The sequence below is a fragment of the Macrosteles quadrilineatus genome, unplaced genomic scaffold (genome assembly GCF_028750875.1).
Source record: "Macrosteles quadrilineatus isolate MER2022 unplaced genomic scaffold, UCM_ALF_1.0 Scaffold_2__2_contigs__length_208266976, whole genome shotgun sequence".
Classification (NCBI taxonomy): domain Eukaryota; kingdom Metazoa; phylum Arthropoda; class Insecta; order Hemiptera; family Cicadellidae; genus Macrosteles; species Macrosteles quadrilineatus.
In genome coordinates this window covers 16,822,937-16,847,085 of record NW_026542595.1, presented here as the reverse complement: position 1 = coordinate 16,847,085, position 24,149 = coordinate 16,822,937, and the positions used below count along the sequence as shown (strand labels likewise).

Here is a 24,149-nt window from a genome sequence, read left to right as displayed (position 1 = left end):
TCTGTTGACAAAATTGACATTTGTATTAAAAAAATGTCACTCACTGCCTTCACTGCCTGCTGCTGGCTCTTGGCTTAGAGATGTGTCCAAGTAACTGTAACGGTTACTTTGTAACGGGTACTTGCTTTTACGGGGAGTAACGGTTACTCAAAATCTTAAATACCCGTTACAAAAGTACCCGGGTACTTCCATCGACATATAAAACTAACTGGATTGCGCGCAGGCCGTAAGCACTGAGCTATAATTCTAACTGGAGGTAGCACTGAATGTCAAAGATGCGTGTCGCCAGCCGCCATGTTTGCGTGAGTCTGGTGTCATAAGAAGCCATATTATTGCTATAACTATTATTATACTTGGCTTAAAATACCTACTTTGTATGGTCGCCATTTCAAAGAAAATTATTAAAGTATTAAAAGTATTCAAGTATGACAAAAATACTCACTGCTATACCAACCTAGTTATAGAAGCCATGTTATTGCTATGGTAAGAAAACTTACTGCTATACCAACCTAACAAAATCAGCGACACGCTTTTGACAGACTTCTGCCATGGCAGTGCTACCTCCAGTTATAATTTTAGCTCAGTGGCCGTAAGGGTCGTGTAGAACTTTCCGAGCCAATACAGGAGTGTATCGGGGTTGCCGCATGGGCAAATTGAAGGCAGCATGTGGGATATAGCGCGCGAAACCGTGTCTTCGACACTTGACCTTGGGCGCACGTGCGTGTTACAATAACCTCCCTCAAAAACTATTTTGTTAGCATGTAGAACCTTTGCTGGTAACGTTTTTCTTAATCATAAAGGTAATAATGAATTTGGCGAGGAAAGCCATGACATGAAATTAATCAAATTAATTGTTATTATGTTTAACAAAATTATATGCCACAGCATTTCTAAGCGTAAAACAGCAGAAGCTTATCTGTCAAAGCTTGGTATGCGGCAGAAATTAAATAAGCTTATTCTTTTTAGCAATGTTTAGGCTAAATATGTTTCTTTGTTTTACAAAGTTTCCTAAATAAAATGTTCTTATAATATCTAACCTCGTTCTTACTAATACCTTACCCCAGAATATTTGGTATTTTACGAGAAACTGATAAAACCCATTTTAACATAAACTATTTTGTATTGTAACATTGAAACATAGTTGGTTTCGTTAGAGTAGTAAGTGAAGAAAGAACAAAGTCGTAAAGGTTTCTTAATTGTAATATTTTATTACTTTTACCAGCTGTGTGCCCGTTCTACGCACGGGGCTCTTATAGTAGTCAGTTGAAACCTTCTTATATTAAGAACAGCAGTTGGTTTGCATATTTTCAGATTATGCTGGCAAAACTATTACCTAATAAACCTTCGCAAATACAGTATCTGATAGTTTTAAGCCAAAACAAATGCTTCGCAATTAAATGTCACGCGGCTCGTGTTGGTCCATATGTTAAATCCAATGATTAAACTAAAAAGAGCTTTATAGGCCTAGATCTATGAGGCATATCCCTAAGGTAAGTCTATAGTTGAAAGTTAGTTCCACAATGGCTAAAAGTATTTAAAGTATTGCCTCAACCTCACCATTTAACACTTTATTCGGGTTGACATTTTCATTACCTTTTTTTCGTGACATTGAGAAAAAGGACACTAATGCGTTAGCAACAGACATACACACAAAAATACAGAACTTAATTAAGGAATTTGCAACGCTTCAAGCATAACAAGTACATATAAAATTAGTATTTGAAATCTTTCTCAAAATCATAAAATTTTATCATAACAATTTTTATTTGCTGAGACCGAGGATGACCCGAAATGCTGTCAAAATGACGGCTTACAATATGAAATGAAGTACTATTAGACGATTTAGATTGGTAATTTATAATACAAATTACCAAAATAGGCCACGAACTATTGATACATGAACAACGTAAATCGTAAAGATTCATTATGGTTTGCTGAACAAATGTTTTACTAAAATGAGTTATCATTGTCTTAGCATAAACGAACATTTTGGAATCCAGACAGAAAAAGCAAAACTTATACAGTTAAGACATCAATTAAATTGAATACGGCTGTAATAAGGTGCAACACCAACGATAAATTATTTGTATCTAATCTATATTTATATAGATTCCATCATAAAAAAATTAAAATCGGAATTTAAATTATATTTGTTAAGGAACCTCAGTGTGAAATATCCGCCGTCAGTTAATATTTATTAATTGTTGTAATTAAAAACTAAAAAAACTCGGTTATTTACAGGGTTATTTTTACACTTTTATTACTTGTACAAAAGTTCATGAAAATTGATTATTAAAATGCCTTACATCGTTTTAGTAGAGAGTAAAGGGCTGGATAAAGTGCATCGTCCTGGCCGCGACAATGCTAAGATGTGGCGCAGCGAGACGCTTAATCCCACATGACGCCTGCAAAATCTGAAACGCAACCCCGGTCGTTGGCTCGGGTCGCGGAGCCTAGCAGCCGATCCAGTTAGTTTTATATGTCGATGGGTACTTCTAATATCTAATCTATCTAGGGAGTTAGGAAAAGTGGCGAGCGTTTCAAGGCAGGAATTGGACTAGCCTACTGCGCATGCGCCAGAAAGAACCAATTCAGTTGTATTTGGTCTTCAACGAGTCGACTCAGGAGTCAGGAGTCATAACTTACTAGTTCAGTTCAGTAATCAGTTTCAGTTCTGCTGTTAGCTACCTCCGTGACGATTGACGACTTGAGTCAGTCATCTCTGTCACCCCCATCATCCTTTGCATTTTAAGTACCTATTCGGTACTTTAATACTAGGGTTGCTTTCAGAGAGGTGAAAGCCAGTTGAGCGGAACAAACGTGATTTGATATTTGTATAAGTAACTAAATGTAAAAAAGTCAATAGATGTACTAATGCTGGTTTTATGGTTTAAAATAATAATAATTCAGATTTGTTTTTACTACATCTTGTTATTCAGATACCTCTTCCAAAAGTACATGATGGTAGTTTTGACCAGGAAAATATTATCAGTTAATTTGGTGCAACACAAATAAACAACTCGATCAATTACCTATAACCTACACTTTACCTTCCTAATCTAACCTTACTTCAAAACACTTAATGTAGTCACGAATACTTATAAACCCCGACCTACCTTCCCCACATGCATAAATTAGGTCAGTGTTCAATCTGCGTTTTATTAATAAGTGTAATAACTTACTGCACCGTCGATGTAATTCAACATAATATAACCTGTGATGTATTATCGGATTAAATATCGATTTCGATTCGGTTCAATATATCGCTTATTAAATCCTGATTTCTAACATTGCCTGTTTCTAATCAGCTGGCAACACAAATAGGTTCATGGTTTAAAACGTTTACAAGAAAAGTCTAGGAAGTTCATAAATACCTTATGATTCTCTTGTTTACATTTTTTTTTGTAAACAAAAAACTGTCATATGGCTACTTTAGTCGGAGTCATACCTAGGTCCACCGCGGTCAATCTCCCCCGCGCTAGTTTCCGCAAGGTCTGCGGCCGGCGGAGCATGAGACCAACAATCCCTCCCACTTGCCTCTGAGTCGCACAGTTTGGTTTGGCCGACCTAACCAAATGGCGCGGCGGACAACTGGAGACTACTTCACTCGTAAATACGCCTGCAAAATGTAAGATACTTTACCAAAACACTGCTGTATTGCGGGCTAACTAATGAGACCGTTTTCTGTAAAGTAGTAATTGTACAAATTACCGTACACTTGCTTGGCTACGAAAAATAATTATTCAATTATCATATCTATTACACGATTATTAATGGTTTTGAAATCCATACACCACTTTACTCACTAATATTAATGGTACAGATTAAGCACATAACATTAGAATGATAATTTACTTTAAACACAAATGCAAATTGTTAACGACAACATTTAATTAAAGACAAATCAATCAAATAACAATAAGCCGTTTAATTATTAACACAAAAGGTTTCGTATGATTAGATTATGAATACTGATAAACCACCTATGGCCATCTATAATAATATTTGGGGTTTCTTTTCCGAGTCGGGTTAGCTCTTCGCGCGCTTCTACTCGACCGATTTTCATCATTTTGGCCTCAAACTAAAGGTATGGACGCACTACAGATTTGCAATCAAGAATCGGCATTCATTTTTATTTACGTATATTTCGAGTTATGCACAAAATGTGTCCCTGTACATTTCTTATGGGAGTTAATTTTTTTTCAAGTTCGTTTGGCTCTTCTGCCCATCCCATTTTCTTAATTTTGGTCTTAAAATAAAGTTATGCAAGCAAATATTTGTGATCAAACATAATCATTAATTTTTTTAATGTATTACCCAACGAAAAAATTTAATTTTTTTTTACTTCAATTAAAGATGTATTTCAGCAGCTCTAACTAAATTACCCTATATGTTTTGGTCTAAAGACCTTTAGTGAAATACCAGCTTTCATTTGAGCTATTAATTATTAAGATTCCGATCTTAATAATCGTATCTAAAGCACTGTTTTAATCAGTTAACTTCAAGATACTGTATCGCTCAATCAGAAAACATAAATTTGATTATATCTTGGATGTGGAATTTAGTTTGTGATATTTTTACTCAATTCAAATTACGTTATTCTATTTGTTTTGACCTAAGAACCTTCAGTGAAATACCAGCTTCCATTTGATTTATTGATTATTAAGATCGGACGTACCTAAAGGACACAGCTTAATCACGAACAACACAAATTGTTCAAAAAATAGAGTTATTTATCATCGATTTATAGTCAAACTATCTTGCTTGCAACCTCAACAGTAACTGTCGACTTTGACGGGTTTCATCTAGTCAATCTTTAAAAAAATCAAACTTTCATAATTATTTGCAAATCTACACAAATTAGGCTTACCAATGACCTATTAATTAATAAAATCGGTTCAGTATAACTGTAGATTTAATTGTACAAAGTTTAACAACAACATCTTTCATTCAGTATTTTCTCACCACTATAAATTGGGAGGTTGCTTAACGTTTTTGAAAATAGAGTAACTTTTAAATGGTGAGGAAATCGACCAAAGTGGACGGTGATATTCTTGATAGAGAATAAAATTTCCTACAAATTACTATCATGTATTTCCTGAAAATACTCAAAAAAGACAGTCAATAAAGAGAACCGATAACGTGCCCGGCATGTCATTCCATTGTGGACCGAATAATTATGGGTTGTCTATTGAGAATAACTGTTGGCCCTCAAACACCAAACACCTACTACAAAACACGGGGTGGCCACAGGGGGTGCAAAGCCTCGTGGGCTGTATAACACCACAGAAGCGGAGCGGCGCGGCGGTTCGATGACCAGAGGGTCCAGTTTTGCGAGCAAGAGAACAAAGAGTTTGCGTTCCTTGAAACCCAAACAAAGACTGTTGTGTTGGGGTGCTAGCTTTCTCTCGGCGGCAGGTAGCTACAGCCGCGACAAGGGTCGCTGCAGTTGTAGCTAAATAATACCATCGACGCATTGACGGTGGTGGATAGATATTGTTAAAATAAAAATTAATTATAATAATTATCATAGTTCAATGTCCTAATTAAGAGCTTAATTTTTACGCAAAAACCTTATATCAGACAAATGTGCTTTATGGACAGATTTCACGTTTAAGTCCCTACCACGTGCAACACTTGGTTTTTTAGCAAATTTCCCTATAGGAAATCAATAGTTTCTTTGCAAACGTATTGACTGTTTACAATTAACATATGTTCTTCTTCTCACTTTTAGTTTCTGCCAACAGTGGTTGGAATTTCATAACAGTGTTTGTTTCCCATGTTAATCTTATGGAGAAATACGAAACTTTAAAGGACCTCTGGGCCTCACTCAGTAATTATTTCCCTAAGCAGAAAGTTTCCTGCACAACTTCACGTTACGCTCTTTCCCATGGCACCAAAAACATGCCAATCGGTTCAGTAGTTTCGGAGGAGTAATTGTCACAAAAAACCTGCTTGCGTATTAAATAAGTAATACACGTAATAGATATACTGTTATAGTGTCCCTGTTGCTGTTTTCTTTTTAGTATATCAATTCATCCAGGCTCTCTCTCTTTTTTCTATTGTAATATTTGCGCCAACCCAAATTCAAATCTATATAATTAATACGCAACATGAAACTTTGTCGGTTGAACTCCTCCGCCATTTCTTTACCGATTTTATCCATTGACGTCTCATTGGAAAGAGCGTGTCGCGTAGATTTGCAAACTGGCCTTACATTTTTGAAAACGACCCTTGGGCTCTGCCCCAGTGGTTTTGAAAGTTCCCATGTTATCCTTAAGAAGAACATAATTGTTTAGATTTTGATCAGCTGTATAATTTAATTGCTGTTATTTATCTTTCAACTCAACGAAACGCATTGGGTTCATTTACTGATTTTGGTTTAATAGAAATGAAATAAATGTACTACTTTAATTTACAATTTAAATAATCGAGAAAGCCTTGGCAATTTGATATATTTTACCTCCTATATAATGAAGAACACCTACAGTATGAATATTCCCACAAAAAATGAACAAGGATGTTAGTCGAAGTGTTACTATTTTGTAGGAAACACGGACTTAACTTTATGATTATTGGCAAAGGAAAACACTCTAAGGCTGAATTAAACTGTTACGGCAAGGACTTTAATATATGTCTTATTAAAAGTTAAGAGATTTTAAAATAATATGACTACTTTCAAAAACTTTAATAAAACTTTCATTGAAGGATTTGCATTATTCACATTTAAGGGAAACAAAAAAACCATCTGAACAATATTAGGTTTTTCAATTCTGCATTTTTTCTGGTAAATTTATCCATTGAGTATAATACGTGTACTCAATTATATAACATACGTTATAACAGTAACTAGCCAAATTATTGCCAATTGATGCAAATACAATTGTGATGGAGAGGTTATGCAGAAAATCAGGCAGTTCTTAAGTAATGTAAACAAAATGTTATCGTTGTAAAAAAATTACAGAAATTTGTAAACGTACTGGCAACAATGGGTAGTAGCATGCAGACTACATTATCATTGACGAAGATCAACATGGACAACCTAATGCGGCTATAAGTGGGAAATATTTGTAGAATACACTAAAAAACTAGATCAGCTTTTGAAAAATGATAAAATATATACAAGAAATGTTGATTATATGGAACTGTTAGGTACGTGATCTATGAGTTGAGTCTTTTAAACTCATCGGAAATTATGACTTTTATTAGGTTTTAAATAAGTTATTTGTTTTTAAACAACTACCGTACTTTACTTCTTCGCAATTGCTCGATTTCGAGCAACATGTACACTTGTAGTAAATGTTTCTTTCAACCAAGTGTTTGTAGCAAACTGTTAAACTGTCAAACTTCCATTACTATCCAAACTATCCATTATTTCGTAAATTGCCCTTTAGGGTCGTAATTCATTTCTAAAGCGAACTTTCCATATACCTAATGTTAAAAATACCTTAGCTGTACATACTTATTTGTTTGTTATTCTTTCAATTTATTTCCTTATTAAAATAAGTGTGATTTTTTTGTATTAGGTACTGTATTCTGTGTTAAAACATGTAGCACATGAAATGATTGATATCACCCCATTTTTCAGGATTCTCTACGGAGAAAATTCGTTTGAGTAGGTTGGTGTATGTCTCAAATCAAAGAAATAAAATGACTCGACTTCAATCACTTAACACAGGTTATCAGTAAGGCATATAAGGTTTTCTTAAGTTCTCGATTCTGGAAACACTTTGTTGCAGCATGTTACCTCGAATTGAAGCAGATCGTTTAGCATTCATTAGAAGTCATCAGTTAAAACTGAGAGCAGAAATACCGGTAATGTAAGTGAGCCTTGACGACGCAAATAGAAATATTTAAAATTAGTTTCTAAAAAGTTTTCAAACAACTCTAAGATGTAACTAAAACTATTCGAATTTAAGCTTAATGTTTTTCTTGGCGTTATGTTTCATACTATGCGGCTCATTGAGCCTCACGGGTTCTCTAGTACTATACAATAATTGAAAATATGATGTCATTTTGAAAAATTTTACAAAACTACAACATAGCAGCGCATAAATAAAATATTATTAAAAGCAACAAAGATTAACAATCCATTGATTAAATGAATGGAAAAGGCGTTCCTATCATCCCACAATACGGCGGAGTTTGCAAAAGGTATACTAGTTTTTGCAGGCGTTGTTTCGTATGGTACTCAGCCATACATATACAATAAGTGCCGGCTATGTATAACAAGCTTTATTTTTACATTGATTTCCTTGTAAAATCAAATAACTCAATTGTTAATATAAGTGTAGTAAGAATTATTACAATTAATACAATAATAGCATTCCCCAAAAATTTAAGTTGACTTTTTTTAAAATAAAACTTATTATGATATCTTCTGGCCAAAAGTTTAATTATCGTTCTGAATTTAAAATATTTATTTAACATTACAAAGTTTAAAGTAAATTATTCACCTACTATAGGAGGGTTTCGAAAAGGGTAATTAACTTCAAAAAATACAAAAGGATTTTTTTTATTCTAAGAAAATAAGCATAAACCAGATTTATTTATCTTAGTAGCAAAAATGCTATACAAATATATAGCACGGGTTACTTTTGTATTAGTCTTACTCTTATCCCATTTAAATACTATAATAATGATAGTATCAATAAACAAATGCATATTAGTTATGTAAAGGAGACTTTGTCCTGACCGCACCAGCCTAATAGATGCGTTGGCCACTGGCAACAAGGTCTACCGGCAGCAAACACGACTACATCCCCTTCACCCGTCACGGAACTGGTTCAGCTCGGACATTTCGCACCACCAATCGTAGGTCAGGTTGGTGGTCGTAGATCTTGTTGGCCGCGGACCTTGGCGCGTCCCCCTTTAGTCCCATAAGCCTAATGTTAAAATTTGGAAATTTTAAGTTCGTTTTAAATTGCATTAGCATTATCTAATTGAAATTTGTTTGTTTATTAACCATCTCACTATTAGTCTAAGTAATCTTGTTAAGTTTAGCTGAAATGTGTTCTGCCGTTATTGAGTGATGTTGCTTTATTTGTTGCATTGAAGTTGATCCCAAAGAGCTACGCTCAACTAACTATGGGAATGGACTAAAAATTGAGTTTTCCCATTTTTTACCCTAAAAACATTGTTTTTTTGTATTTTTCAAGTTATTTTGTCATACTTGACAAAATTAATAATTTAAACTTCATATGTTCAGAATATACTTACCATGGATATTCCAGAGTACTTTTCCAGAATATTCTGAGAATGTTCTCCAGATTTCTAGGCCATATAAAAATTTTCTTAGAATATTTTTTATGAATGATCTGAGTATATTCAAGGAAATTGCCTGGGAAGTTGAGAATGATCTCAAACATTTTAGAAAAATTCCAGGAAATCCTATTATTTTTCGTGTTGTATTTAAATGTTATACGGTATATACAAGTGAGTTAACAAATTTTTAGATTTTCTCGAATTTGATGTTGGCAGATATTGATTGCAGTCCATGCCCTGGAATTTGAGTGGAGCAGAATCATTGCAACTATAAAATAAATTGAAATACCATCCAGAGAAAATATAGGAAATAAGGTCAACGATATTTGGTATCAAATTAAACTTACCAAATTCAAAATAATAGTTTTTGGAATTTTTTACATACTTCAACCTTGTTTGAATAATCTTTATGTTAGTCTTGAATTTTCAGATTTTATTTTAGTTCCTTTATACATTTAAACAGACCAATGCATCTGCAACTACGCATGCAACTTAACGATTGCAATACAAAAACACCAATAAATAATAACAATGGTATATAAAAAGCTGTTGTGTTTACTATTTTATATTTTTGAAAGTGCATATTATGCAAATATTGACTACATCAGAACTTATGTTTAGAAACAAAGTAAAAAATAATTAAAAGAAGTATAAAAAAAATATTACAGCTGGAAATAGTGGCATTGTAAATGATCATTCAATTTTAATAGTTTATGTAGAACATTTATTTTAAAACATATAAAGTAAATCATAAACAGTGGTAATTTATCACAACAGTCCGTACTATCACACCTCACACTAATAACAAAACATTTTTGAGTGAAAATTTAAAAACGTACGTTTTCATGTCCCTGGCCTTTTACTTCGTAGATACTGGATTTGTAGTTTAATATTATGTGTTTTAATATTTTTTGGGACGGGAGCAACATGTTACACACATTTATTTGGTTTTAAATAGCTTCTAGGTATTTTTTTCGTATTTTCAAAGTCTCGAAATTCACGACCATGGCGTGTCCCTAGGGTACATTTTCCAACTTTCACACTGTTTTTAGACTAATTATTCATGCCGAAATATATAAAGCCATATTTTTATGTCATCAATGGTTATTAAACTTACAAAAAAGGAGCATATTATAATTTTATTGTCATTGCAAACTGACTACCATGACAAAATAAGTCTGTCCCTCGATTTGGCGTCACGACCATTTGGGAAAAATTTTCAACTTTGGAGCACGACAGTGGCAAGCCTGGCGTCGATGGAGTCAATTGGTTTTAGAGACTAGTTCGGGGTGTACGTCAGGATTGTAGTGCCGGTCGTTTCGAGTTGAAAGGAGGAATTACAAGATTAATAAAGGAAAGATTGTGTTTTTTTGTAATTTTGGTGTGTCCATGACCGTACGTAGTCATTCGATGAAGTAGACATGGTGTTAATTTTTTTTTATAAGATATTTCAATTGCTAGATTAACCTAGATGTCCACTTTGTATCCTCGAACATGAGGTGCAGGGCTACCATCAGAACAGAGCCAAATAACACGTAATTTCACGACCAAAGTTTCACGACCATCGCGGGTTTTTTCACGACCAATCCAGCCTTATGGATTATAGTGTGTTTGGTCGTGACAATAACTTTAATATAATTGTAAATTGAACAGTTTAGTTCAATTGAAACACATATTTTTATTATAACTAACAGTATAATTGAAGGATTGTTTAGAAAGATTTAGATTATTTCAGAAAATTCACGACCGTACCGCTTGTCCCTGACCATCACGTTTATGATTTCTATCATAAAAATTTCAAAAATTAAAATATCGTCATATTTCAATGTTTTATACACAAAAGAAGCAAACCTCTATACAAACATAACGATTTTTCGGGTCTCAGGTAAGTTTTTTCGTAGTTATACAAACTTAAAAAGATTTTATTGGCTTTTTTTCAATTTTTTGAGTTTTTTTATTTTTTTCTAGAAAGACCAAATATACCAAAAGCTCAGTGACCTTTTTATTGTATAATGGTCATAAAAGTAAATTAGTTTATAGCAAAACATAGTTATAAAAATAGTATTAACTATTTTTAATATTAATTTAAACGTCTGTTATGGTCGTGACAGGATTTTGTGTTTTTCCACTAAAAATGCTCTTTAAAAAAAAAAACTACCAAAGATATTGTGTTACCATGGACATTTTATGAAACTTCAAATGTTAATGAAATAAAAAAAATAATAAGAGTTTTGAAAAAAGGGGAAAAAAATTGCAAAGTGCTTTTCCTGAAAACGTACGTTTTTAAATTTTCACTCTTTTAAGTCTTCAATCAGTTCACCAGCACCTCAATCAATGACTCTGTAACAAAAAAACTCGGTTTTAGGTTAATTTAATAAACATGGGCAACACATTCAATGTGAAGCCTACAGCGTAGTTCACACTAGTAAACATATTGTATGTGGTACTATGGGGTTATTGCATGAAGTTTTGGCTGTTATTTTTTTATTCGTGCCACTATAACATAGTAAAATGTACAGTACAATAGACTCCCTCTTATCCAGACTCTCGGGACCGAGGTCAGTCCGGATAATGGGTTTTCTCGTTAAACTGACGTCCCATAAACTCATTAAAACTGACCGTTTAAATGCATACTGTATATAAAGTATTTGACTAAAATGTAGTAGAGCATAATCACTGTTCTCATATCCTTAACACAAGAACAGTCATTTCAGTAACGCTTACCTCCCACTTCCTGTCGACCTAGTCCGGTTAAACCGATGTGCTGATAAAAATTGCCCGGTTAAAGGCCTATTTTGCTTGGAGCGATTTCAGCGATAGTCGTGTGGCGATAATCGGGCACTGCTCTGACGGAGTTTGCGTTGTCCTGTTTTGCTTGGAGCGATTATCGCAAGAGTCGCTAGCTACAGTCGTGGACCACTGCCCCGGGGACCAGTCTGAGCGATAATCGCTCCGCGACTGATGCGCAGAACCTCAAAACAGTGCAGTTCACTCAGTAGGGGTTAAATTAACCATAATTTACTTTTTTGTTTACATTAATTTTTCTATTCATGTGCTGTTACGATTCTACTGTTTTGGTTCTATTTCATTACACATTAATTTCATTTTCTAAATTAAATTTTAGTAGAAACAGGCGACTTGTTTAAATTTGTTAAGGTTATTTACGTCTATTCAAATTTATTAAAAATAAAATGCTTGACTGTTCCAAGTTGTTATGTGTTATTTACGTAGTGTGGGCGTTAATACTGTGTCAGTTTTTGTATGAATATTTTTTTTTAAATTTAGACTCCAGGTTTTATTTTCCGACATTCATGTACTCTTATTGATATCACTATTTTTGTATTTATATAAATATATTTTTTCATTGATATCACTACAGTTTTCTATTTATGTCCTATCTAGTGACCTCTAGTGATACGTATCCGTCCCTAATCCTACGTATTACTATGTATTTTCAATCCATCGTCCATTGATACTTCCACAAGGGTCGAGTGGAGCCTCGTCTCCTAAATCCTCACCGAGGAGACGCTTTAATGACTTACAATTCGCACTCATGACTTCACCATTGTGAGTGCTGATATTTAACTAACTATGAAAAATTGCTGTGCGACCGAAAATCAATCGCTCTAAGAAAAACGGCCGCCTTGTCAGCTATAGTAGATGAGCGATAATCGCTGTGCGATTATCGCTACAGTCGCTCCTAGCAAAATAGGCAGAGAGATGTAATTTCCACCGAGTGTTGTCTGGTTTAACCGATGTCAGGTTAAAAGGTGTCCGAATAAGAGGGAGTCTACTGTACCTTATAATGGCTATTAAACATAGTAATCATGTTCCCTAATATGCAGCAAGGAAAATCAATTTTACTTAGCCTAAATACAAAGCGAAGAAGACTGATTCTGAAAATTACATTGCACTGCTACAGCAATGTTATGGGGTAAAGTTCTGCAGAGAAACTTTAATGTATTATACTATCCTATCAAATTTTCAGTTTCTATAAATTAATAGGCCTACTGACAATAGCTTCAAATTTATATAAAATATATTGATTAAGAAATAGGCCTGCGTATTAATCTGTTAGCCTATGGGTCTTTTTAAAAAGAGGACCACCCGCCAATCTTTTACAGACCATTGCGGCGTTTAGGTTATGTTAGCTTATAGGCCTACCACATAGAAAAAAGCCACGCACCTGTATGAGTCGTGCATGCAGGACAGCAGGAGAGTCAGAATGGTGGGGAAAGATACCTCGCCCCAACGACTTATCCCCACCACTGCTCCAGGCCCTTCCCCACCATCACCCTTCACCCCTACATGCGCGAGACAGCCATGGTTCTGCGCAGGTTCTTTTGAAAGTGGTAGGCCTATAGTTTATAAACAAACAAGGTATCATTAACAAAACGTTTAGCTTTTTTCTATAAGTTAAGTTACTCATGAAAAGACACGACTAGGTATAATTTGGCGCTTTTGACAATCAGTTTTGATAGAAAACTGTACAACACTAACCCAACCCAATGATGATGCTATTGGAACAATTTGTATTTATTTAGGTGTTACCTGGTTTTTATTAACATAAACTAAACCACACTGAACTAACCTTGTTTAACCACCACAGCACAGTGTGAAAGTCTATTTGAAAAGAATCTATGGCTTTAAATATTCATATCACGATACAGTACCTTTAATACTCAAAACAAAAATCGGAATTTATATTGCAGGGAATAATATAAAGTACTATTTGTATAACGAACTGTTATTTCACCCAATATATTGAAGGTATTGAAGGTACTGATATTGCAGGTTCTCTAAAGGACTTTACTGCAGTTCTTAATAGCCTACATTGTTTATAGAAAAACATTCTAGCATAAAATGAAGACTGTAAATGTATTGTTATTTGTTTCATCAAAATTACCCCAACTAAAGAATAAATTGTAGGCCTAGTTATTTTGATCTTTATAATAATATGACCATAACAAGCTGTATAATGATTTTTACATCACTAAGTAGAGGACAGATTGTTTATTCCTAAAAGTAGGTAACGGGACATCAGTTTTTGGCCGCTACAAATAACTAGCCTACAATTTAATCGTTTATAAAACTTAACGTATATTTTCCTGTCGTTGGAGTTTCAAATAGCATGTTTCTCATGGCCATGTTACTCTAAATAATTTCAAACAAACCGCTATTTAAACTAAACAAACGATGTTTTAATACTCTGACTATTACAACAGCGCGAGGAAATGCCTCTTTCAAAAGGTTACAGCATTCTTATTAAGTTAGAGACTATATGTGTGTATGAGTAGCAAGTATAATAATAGACAAAAAGAATTTTATTTAGACTATACCAGCCGTGCTGCGGTTGCCATGGTTACCATAGGTTCCGGCGCACACCGCTGTAGTTTACGTAGCGCGTACGCCGTAACTACCGTGGTGCTCCAAGCGGTGTGCGCCAGAACCTATGGTAACTGCAGCACAGCTGATGGTCTATATTTAATTCTTTTTGTCTATGGTATAATGTAAAGAATGGGTACTTTCCTGTTAAAGGGAACATTTATTATAGGTAGATCATTTCTTTTCGAATACCAAAATTTTATTTTTCTGTCTGTTAAACAGCCATTCCCCATTCCTTTTCTGTTATTAAACGGAATTTTGAAACGGTAACATAGCCTATACAGCAAGTTTGGTTAGTTATGTTATAACTTAGGTTAGATTAGCTTAGTTCGATTTTATAATCCATTAAAATAGGCTATTAAATGTTTGCCTAAACAAGGTTTGGTCTACTTTTAAATTAGTAGATAATTTAAATGTGTTTGAAGATAACAGAAGGAATAAGTTATGAATCGTCAAGTAAAACAAAAATATTGATAAGCTTATATCGAAAAGAAATCATCGATAATAATGAATGTTCCCTTTAACAGGAAACTGCCAAAGAGTGAGAGACCCAATATAATATAGTAACCTAATAGGGTACTATAGTGTAGGCCTGTCTATCGATAGCGGAACCTTGCCTTGGCCTACGCCAGGGTAATGCAAAGCCTAGCCAAGGCCTAAGTTATTTAAATGTTAGTTAGTTAGCCTACACCTTTAATTGGCTTAAGGACCATATTTAGTATACGGCATAGACTTTTTTCCAAACAGTTAATGGTTTACAGGCTATAGGTTTAAATGTGTCAACCTAAAGATTAGGCCTTTATACAACTCACCCAAGGGTTTCTAATATGAAAGTTACACCGCTTGGTAACTTATTTTGTAAGTGCCTTTTACCACACAGCCTAGACAGTTCTTATATAATTATAAGATTCGTCCTGACATGGTCCTAACCATGTCCTAACTGTGTGACCCTACAGGGGTACAGGTTGGCCAAAGTTTCTGTGCGCGCGACCAGATCTGGTTGAGTCTAACTTAGGCGAGAGGGTTGGTGGGGGTACTTTTGTGAAAACATTTGTGTCTTGCTACTCACTCACCACTACCCCCAGCACTGCCAATAGCCGGTGCCCGTATGTTTTAGTTCCGCTAGTAGCGACCCGTCCACGCGCACAGAAGTTTTGGCCGAGCTGTACAACAGTTTCTTAACTGGGCTACGCTAATATCGATTGGAACTATCGAATTGAAATATTGATTAATAATAGATATTTTAAAATATAACTTAATGTCTATTATAAAATTAATCTATCATAACCTAACCTAACTAGGCCTAACCAAACTTGTTGATGGTGAAAAAATCGCAGTTTACTAATCGAATCGATAGTTTCAATCGATATTAGTGTAGCCCAGTTAAGAAACTGTATCTTTGTTGGGTTAATATGCATTTTAGGGTTTGCACGCGATTTTTGAAAATTTTTTTTTCATTCTACTCGAAATTTAACGCTGATTCCGACCATAACGCGGAAAAACGACCAAAACGACCAAAAACTCTTTTTTTACCAAAACACGTCATGTGGGTACTCAAATTAACCGGAATATTTAGCAGATCACGACTATGCAAGAATTTTTTGGATCCGAGGTCAAATAAGCGAGATATTCACGAAAACGTGATACTACCAGCAATAACTCCAACTCACTAGGGGACAGGTGGGAATTCGGGGTTTTGGGTGGGGGAGACATCTAACGTGGTTTATCGTTGTAATTTAATGTGTAAAAAATAATGGGTAATTAGTCGGGAGAATTATGGGAGATATGCTTGAAATTGGGAAATTTTTCAGTACCAACCTATTCATTGGTTGTAGTAGCACTGCCATGTTGCTCGTTAGGTTAGGTTAGGTTAGGTTGGTTAGGTTAGGTTAGGTTGGTTAGGTTAGGTTAGGTTGGTTAGGTTAGGTTAGGTTGGTTAGGTTAGGTTGGTTAGGTTAGGTTAGTTAGGTTAGGTTAGGTTGGTGTGGTTGGTTAGGTTAGGTTTGGTTAGGTTGGTTAGGTTAGGTTAGGTTGGTTAGGTTAGGTTGGTTAGGTTAGGTTAGGTTAGGTTAGGTTGGTTAGGTTAGGTTAGGTTGGTTAGGTTATTTTGGTTAGGTTTGGTTAGGTTAGGTTAGGTTGGTTAGGTTAGGTTAGATTGATTAGGTTAGGTTAGGTTAGATTGATTAGGTTAGGTTAGGTTAGGTTAGGTTGGTTAGGTTAGGTTAGGTTAGATTGATTAGGTTAGGTTAGGTTAGATTGATTAGGTTAGGTTAGGTTAGATTAGGTTAGGTTGGTTAGGTTAGGTTGGTTAGGTTAGGTTGGTTAGGTTAGGTTAGGTTGATTAGGTTAGGTTAGGTTAGGGTTAGGTTAGGTCTGTTTGGTTAGGTTAGGTTGGTTAGGTTAGGTTAGGTTGGTTAGGTTAGGTTAGGTTGGTTAGGTTGGTTAGGTTAGGTTTGGTTAGGTTGGTTAGGTTAGGGTAGGTTAGGTTAAGTTAGGTTATGCATAGTATCATCCCTTTTACCTGTTAAATTAAAACATAAACAATTATAATAAAATAATGACCAGCTGATCCTGATCAGCTGGTATTTTAACACAGACAAAAGTTAGAGCAAAAATCCAAAATAGCATCGCATATTTAAGTGAAAATCTCGCTTATTTGACCTCGGATCCAAAAAATTCTTGCATAGTCGTGATCTGCTTAATATTACGGTTAATTTGAGTACCCACATGACGTGTTTTGGTAAAAAAAGAGTTTTTGGTCGTTTTGGTCGTTTTTCCGCGTTATGGTCGTTTTCCGCGGAAAAAGAACGTCATTTTCGGAATCAGCGTTAAATTTCGAGTAGAATGAAAAAAAAAATTTCAAAAATCGCGTGCAAACCCTAAAATGCATATTTACCCCTTGTTTTATTTGGACAACACTTGGAACAAAACACAACTAACACTTTTAAAGATTAGGCCTACAGTATAAAAACTAACTTTAACCATGCTTTAACTTACAAGGGTGCACGGGGATGGCACGGTAGAACGCATAACAATTAACACTCTTTTATACACTTAAATCCGACTTCAAAACATACGATACTTCGATAAAACCTCAAATTATAAAAAAAAACACAGCTTAAAGACAGGCTGAATTTAGCTGACGAACCTATCTGACGACCTGGTTTTTTGCCCCTATGATTTACGACAGGCCGAGGGCAAACAGAGCTGAAACCAAAATCAAGTAGACCTCCACCTCTATCTATATAGACTCTGAGTAGAATAACGATACCTTTGAAAATACTATGTGTGTGTGTATAATTATGTCAGTGACGATATAATGTACTTTTTACTAACTGTTACCATCTATTTCGTTGATTATTACTTATTATTTATTTATTTTATTTATTTTGGTTAAATTTGACCTGGTGTTTTAGTAAAGGCGTTGAGCTTGCCAACATAACTTCACACACGCAGTAGAGATTATTAGAAATTAGCTCAAACTAAATATTTTTTATGTAAGCACCCGAACTTTCGGAGATCATTCCAATGGCAGATTAGTAAACCTGCGTAATGTTATGGAGGGTTAGGGAAAAATCAGCTCTAAAGTATGCGCCCGAACCTTTGGAGAACATTCCTATTTCAGGTAAACGCCCTTGATTAATGTTTGGGAGGGTGCTAGAGATACATAAGTGATTCAAATATATAAAGCTCAAAATAAGACCTGGCTTTTAGCAAATTTCCCATATAGGGAATAAGCTAATAAAGCTATTACCGTAGATCTCAAGGTAAGACTAGATCCAGGACCGATTTACTTTTTCGTTTTGACGTCCCCAGAGGCCAAAAACACCATCCGTTCAAATTCGTTATAGCCTATATTTATATATGATCAGATTTTGATGAAATTCTGGTACAAACGTGTAAACCTACGTTTTATTCGAACGAGTTCACGAACCAGCATAATCAAACTATGGAAACGGGGATATATACTATGGAGTAAAAATTAATTTTTCCATTTTTTTAACCCAAAAAACACAAAGTTTCAAGATTTCTCTCCAAACCATTTTGTAGAGCTTAAAAAAGAAATAATTGTGTATATTAAAGCGTTGTTGTATGCCCAACGGTTACGGAGATAATAAATAAATATATAAATTTAAAATTCCCATGACTGTTGTTGTTATCTTCCCCATAGCAGTAGCAGCAAACCTACTCACTGAAATTAATGTTATTTAAAAATTGAATAAATCTGACTATTTGTAGGGAATATTTTAAGAAATCAAGCCGGGTAAATGGGAATTCGCTTAGTTTGCAGATTTGCTAAAGTTTTTTTTTTTTTTTTATAATCTCCGCCACACCGCAGTAATTATTTCCAATCATCTTAAAAAAGCGTCTTAAAACTAACTATAAAGAATAATCAATTGATGAATCAATTATCTTCATTAAATATATAATTTAATTATAAAATAAATGTAAGAAATAAATTTAAAAAAATGTATTATATAGCGTCCTTGACTTCCTTGCTAACGGCTAGTATTTAAAACTTCTCTGGCAACAAGGCAATAAGTTTTGAAAAATATATATGGTTCCAGTAAATGTTATATCAAAAAAGTAACTGTTATCCTTCAAACTCGGACATGTTAAATTTTGTTCAAAATGATATAAGCACAATATTTTTGTATCAAAACTCGGACATGTTAAATTTTGTTCAAAATGATATAAGCACAATATTTTTGTATCAGACCAATTCATATAGGAGCTTTCACAAAACCTACCGAGCTTGGCGTGATAAGTGATAGACGGAGAGATGGTGAGCTAATAGAGAAAATAATTCTAATATTCAACTACTTGCATCACAACTACCTAGGTGGTGAGAGGTTTACATTATAACATATCCATTACAGTAATATGGACTGGAATATAAAACTATTTTTACTTATTTTAATTACTGGAGGAGGAGGACCTTGAAAAAATCCTGCTGAACATGGCGTGATTAGTGATAGACGGAGAGACGGTGAGCTAATAAAGAAAATAATTCTAATATTCAACGACTTGCATCACAACTACCTAGGTGGTGAGAGGTGTTAGATTATAACATATCAATTACAGTAATATGGACTGGAATATAAAACTATTTTTACTTATTTTAATTACTGGAGGACCTTGAAAAAATCCTGCTGAACATGGCATGATAAGTGATAGACGGAGAGACTGTGAGCTAGTAGGCAAAAATAATTCTAATATTCAACGACTTGCATCACAACTACCTAGGTGGTGAGAGGTGTTAGATTATAACATATCAATTACAGTAATAGGGACTAGAATATAAAACTATTTTAACTTATTTTAATTACTGGAGGACCTTGAAAAAATCCTGCTGAACATGGCGTGATAAGTGATAGACGGAGAGACGTTGAGCTAATAGAGAAAATAATTATAATATTCAACGACTTGCATCACAACTACCTAGGTGGTGAGAGGTTTTAGATTATAACATATCAATAACAGTAATGTGGTCTGGAATAAAAAACTATTTTTACTTATTTTAATTACTGGAGGACCTTGAAAAAATCCTTATGAACATTGCATGATAAGTGATAGACGGAGAGACGTTGAGCTAATAGAGAAAATAATTATAATATTCAACGACTTGCATCACAACTACCTAGGTGGTGAGAGGTTTTAGATTATAACATATCAATAACAGTAATGTGGTCTGGAATAAAAAACTATTTTTACTTATTTTAATTACTGGAGGACCTTGAAAAAATCCTTATGAACATTGCATGATAAGTGATAGACGGAGAGACTGTGAGCTAGTAGGCAAAATAATTAGCCTATATAATGAAGGAAACCTACAAAGATTCATACAAACAATGAACGAGGTTGTTAGCCGAAGTGCTACTATTTTTGTAGGATAATAACTCATTGCAGAGGAAATCCTTCTAATGCTGAATAAAACTGGTATTTAATATCAAAATTTTTGCGAATTTCTCCAAAAGCAAGAAGCTTTTACCGTAGGCGTTACAGTAAGACCTAGGCGGGGAACAATTTTCAAGTTTTTCATTTTAGGGGTCTTAAAAGTAACAAACACCAGTCGTTTATATTTATATTCATGTAGTGTGTATATTTTACATTCTTTTTAAGATCCCAAAATATAATCTATAATGGTCCCGTAACCAAGCCGTTGCCTTGCCGCTTATAAGAATCATTCACTAAAATACATTAACTATTAATGAATGAATTTCATGAATTAATTCTATTTCGACGTCATTGTTATATTATAGCTTTCCTAGCCAAAGATTTGCCTTGTTTTTGCTGATCGATTGTTTAACTGTATTGTCAGTCCAAACCTTTGTTATTGCTTTTACACAATTATTTTGAACTTTATTGTTAAATTATTGCTTTCCTAGTTAAGATTATATTTCCTGTCACCAATGTTGCTCTGCTCCTTCCATAGATTTAAGTTAGTTGTTAAGTTTTCTGTTAAAATGCATGTTGTTACCACATAGGCTTCTTGAATCCACATTGTAAATTGGTGATATTGCCGTTGGAATAAATAAATAAACAAATAAATAATTTCAACATGCATCAGGTCAACTTGAACATAGCTTTTACCTTATATAAATATACAAGGTACCAAGATATAAATCTCGTTCAATACCAAACAAATTAAATGCAATACAATTTGTTTTATAATTATTAATCGTTCCACGGCTTTTCGCACAACCGCATTATGCCAATTCGATCCTTAGACTTTTGTTAGGTTTCTTAGGAAAGGTATATAAAAAAATATTAAAATCGGAGGAAAATTTCGATACGCACTTTGTTATGAAACTATACAATGTATACACTCAATAAATGCAAAAGAAACGTAAAACAATTTATTTCTATGACATTAGACTTTCCGCGTTTTAAAACAATTTAATACAAAACTATACAATATGTACAAAATCAATTTAAAGCAAATGCAAGATAATAAGTTTCTAGCCTAGTAGACTATTTTAGGACGCTTTCATCCCTTAGCCGCCTTCATAAGATAAACACATTATTATACATATGGGATTATGCATTTCAAAATGGGAAAGAGTGTTGCTTCAGCATGTAGATGCTTAACGAATAATATTACAGAATATAGTGTTTTCCGTATTTATATGTGAGTGACTGTATGTAAAATTTAAATAACATAGATTATGGAAGCAGTTAGATTATAATTGGGCAAATTAAAATATTTAAAACATCAATTCGTTTAATTAAAAAAAACCTAACTGTTTGGTCCACAATGGCATGACATGCCGGGCACGTTATCGGTACTCGTACTTGAGTACCGTCTCCATTAATAGAAAATAATTGTTGGGAGACAAATGCCCTCAAACACCCACTATACAACACTGGGTGCCCACAGGGGAAGGGGGTGCAAAGCCTCGTGGGCTTCATTACACCACAGAAGCGACACGTGTTAACGGAACAAGAGAATCAAGAGTTGGAGTTCATTGAAACCTAAACAAAGAATGAAAGAATGTTTGTTGGGGTGCGAGCTTTCTCTCCCCGGCAGGTAGCTACAGCCCCGACAAGGGTCGAAGGGACGCTGCATATAACAGACAAATGTGCTTTTTGGACAGACCTCACGTTTAAGTCCCTACCATGTGCAACTCTTGGTTTGTATAATTCAAACAATAAAAATCTATCTATATATATAACTAGCTGAACCCGGCAGACGTTGTCTTGCCTTTGACTATTTATAATCCCGCGGGCTTTGCCCCGTTTAACTTCTTAATTTTCAAGATGATCTCGTTCGCATGGCTCAATCACGTCCTGACTGAAGTTCGTTCGCTACGCTCACTCACCTTTAGGTTGGAACTCGTTCGCTGCACTCACTTGCCTTCAGGTTAGCTCGTTCGCTACGCTCACTTGCCTTCAGGTTAGCTCGTTCGCTACGCTCACTCACCTTTTGGTTGCAAATTAGCTGTTGTCATAAATTTAAAAGAAATAATAGTGCTGCACCCTGTTGGTAATCCTTGTAACTTTAATGCTATTGAACATCATAGAAGACTGGAATGGCTTTAAAGTGTTGAATGATGTGCATGCAATTGCCGATGCATTGTCATCAAAAATAGTAGAAATATATGACTCTTGTGCTCCGCTTGTTACAAAACGAGTGACGAAGGGGAAGGCTCCTTGGAGAAATGATGAGATTAAAAACTTAACTAAGTTAAAACGTAAATTAAAATCAAGGTTTCTTCAGACACAAAGTTCAAATGATCAATCCATGTATATAAAAGTTCGAAATAGGCTGAACGGGACAGTAAGAAAAGCAAAGAAATCTTATTTCAAAGATAACATAAACTGTCAAGACTCAAAATCTTTTTGGAAGACACTACGAACAGGGGGAATCATAAAAAATCATTGCAAAATCAAGTGCACGTTTTCACCTGATGAGTTAAACACATTTTTTGTTAGCATGGGCTCTGGACAAAAGGCATCTCAAAGTCTTATAGATTATTATAGCACCAATAATTCTGTCAAGTGTGGCCAAGTTTTCAGTTTCAAAACTGTGAGTCAAGACATTGTAAAGCACATAATGAATGACATTAAAACCAGTGCCTGTGGAACAGATGGGATTTCCATACAAATGGTAAAGGCTGTGAGCCCGTATTGCTTGGAACTGATTACGCATCTAGTCAATTTGTCATTAATGTCAGGCCGTTTCCCTGATTGTTGGAAAGAAGCTTTGGTATTTCCGTTGCCCAAAGCAAAGCAGCCTGAACACATTTCTCATTTCAGGCCCATATCAATTCTTTCAGCACTATCAAAACTGGTTGAAAAAGTGGTGGCTAGCCAACTTGAGCCTTTTATTGAAAATATATTGCATGATAACCAGTCAGGCTTTAGGAGAGGCTTCAGCACAACATCGGCTTTGCTGAACGTTATAGATCAGCTGTACAGAGCTAACGATAATAAGCTCAATAGTGCCATGGTAACTTTAGACTTTGCCCAAGCTTTTGACTCTGTTGACTTCGAGCTACTAAGAGCCAAATTAAAGTATTATAAGTTTGACCAAACAGCCCAAAATTGGTTTCAATCTTACCTTGAAAACAGAATGCAGGTAACCAAGGTGGATGGAGTTACCTCTAAAGCCCTTCCAAAAACATGTGGAGTGCCTCAAGGAAGAGTGCTTGGGCCTCTTTTGTTTATCTTGTATACTGCTGACATGAATGAAACATTGTCCCACTGTTCTCTCTTTTCGTATGCCGACGATTCACAGCTACTCTTCTCATTCAAAGATTCAGAGATTTTGCAGGCAGAACAGGCAATAAATGCTGATTTGACAAATATATATCAGTGGTCAAAAAATAATTGTCTAAGGTTAAATACTGAGAAGTGTTCAGTAATACATTTCAGCAATTGCTTGAGAAACACTCTTTTAAGCCACCGAAATAATGTAAATATACTTTTGGAAAATGATTTATTGAAGGTTACTGAGGCTGTTAAAGTCCTTGGGCTTACGATTGATACAGAATTAA

General features: G+C 34.7%; 1 long non-coding RNA gene across 1 annotated transcript; it reads right to left on the bottom strand.

The window, feature by feature from the left end:
- Positions 1-11,505: 11,505 nt before the first annotated feature.
- On the bottom strand, positions 11,506-17,758 carry LOC128985894 (uncharacterized). Its single transcript, XR_008490086.1, has 3 exons — positions 17,647-17,758; positions 13,451-13,622; positions 11,506-11,604 (listed from the first exon to the last, which is right to left on the bottom strand). It is a non-coding gene; the product is annotated as an uncharacterized LOC128985894 (long non-coding RNA).
- Between the last annotated feature and the right edge of the window lie 6,391 nt (positions 17,759-24,149).